The following is a 1,651-nucleotide window of genomic DNA, read 5'->3' on the forward strand; positions in this document are numbered from 1 at the left end:
CTCAATTTATAACCGTGGGAAGACTTCAAAAGCCTTTGTTTCAGGGGACTTTCGTACTTAATTGGTTCAAGAAATTTCTAAAATTTTATGAACGTAGGAAAGAAAGTTGGTCTAACAGTTGTAAGGGTTTTTGAAGAAATGCGTTACTGTAGTGTAGACCTCCTCCAAGTTTGCTGTATATAGTGTATGGTGTCATAGGATTTAACGTCTTTCAAGGAGTGTATTTAGTCCACGATTAACGAAGTATATAAAGCAATGGTCAGTTATTTATCGTCAAAACCTGCTTCTGGAGTTCTCATGTAGAGTTGAATTGAGGCCTTTTAACGTAATAGCGAAGTTACTGGAAAGAGTCAATACGGCAGAATATAAAAAACAAAACAAAAGAAAATAAAAGGGGAAAAGAAAGAGAGGAAAAATATTAAAAATGAAAGATTAAGGAAAGAAACAAAAGTCATATGAAAATACCAAACAGATGCTTAGTCCAAAATGAGTGAAATAGAAGAAGAACACCAAGTGTGGTGCTGGAAACGGAATGAGATAGATAACGTGGACTAGAACTGGGCGAGGAGTGTGCATTTATAATCACTGAGACAAACAAAGAACTATACCTGAGGTGGGAAAGCTCTTCCCAAATTGAGATTCTAAGTCAGGATAAAGCAACCAATTCTATAAAAAGGTGATTCTTTTGATACCTCAGCTATTCTCGTGCCGTAAAGACATTTCTGAACACAAGACTTATTAGTTAATGGGGTTCACGATGCAATCAGCCTGAGTATGTTAACCTCCGGACATATAACTTGTTGGCTTTGCCTCCATGGCGAAACAAGAAATTGTTAAGACTTTTGCTATTAAAATAAATCCACGTTTTCATTTTTGAGACGAAACAGACGCACCACAAAACGAAAATAATTTCAAAAGATATTTTACGGGTGAAATGAATCCTCATAACCGCTGCCTTATGCTCCCTATTGTATGCAGTTCGGAGTCAAGCGTGACCAGTTAAGTCCACATAATTTATCAGGGTTGAGCAGCCTCATAAATCGCTTGGCAAGATGGCGGAGTACACGTCCCTCTGCTTGCTCCTGAGTTATTTTTTTATCTTATCCGCTCTGGATAGCACTAGTCGTATACCAAATGATAAAACTGATTTTCTAAAGCCATCCAAAAACGAATAGATGATTTTTCAACCGCAATCAAGTCTTACTTCTTGGTTTCGCAAGCGATTTTTAAACCGTAGACTATGTTACTGCACTAAAGGTTGTTCATCTTTCAACCCAGTTATGTTGGAACTTGCTCTCTGTGGTGATATTCACCCTCATCCAGGTCAACTATTCGAGTACATCAACAACGATTCAACAACAATCAACAACGATTCGAGTAGACCACGCAGTGTAAAGCAATGGAACAATCTTCGCTGTCTGCTATTTAACGCTCAAAGCTTATGCAGTGTAAACAAATCTACCGATGGATCGCTTGTTAGCAATTTAAAATCCTTGCAAGACCTTGCCATTGTCGAAAATCTGGACATAATAACAGTTACAGAAACTTGGCTAAACGATAATATCTCTAATAATGAAATTCTACCTGCTGGTTACAACATTATGAGGAAAGATCGGTCCTCTGGAAAGCGTGGTGGTAGCGTGCTAATTGC

This window comes from Stylophora pistillata, chromosome 6, assembly GCF_964205215.1.
Source record: "Stylophora pistillata chromosome 6, jaStyPist1.2, whole genome shotgun sequence".
NCBI classification, from domain to species: domain Eukaryota; kingdom Metazoa; phylum Cnidaria; class Anthozoa; order Scleractinia; family Pocilloporidae; genus Stylophora; species Stylophora pistillata.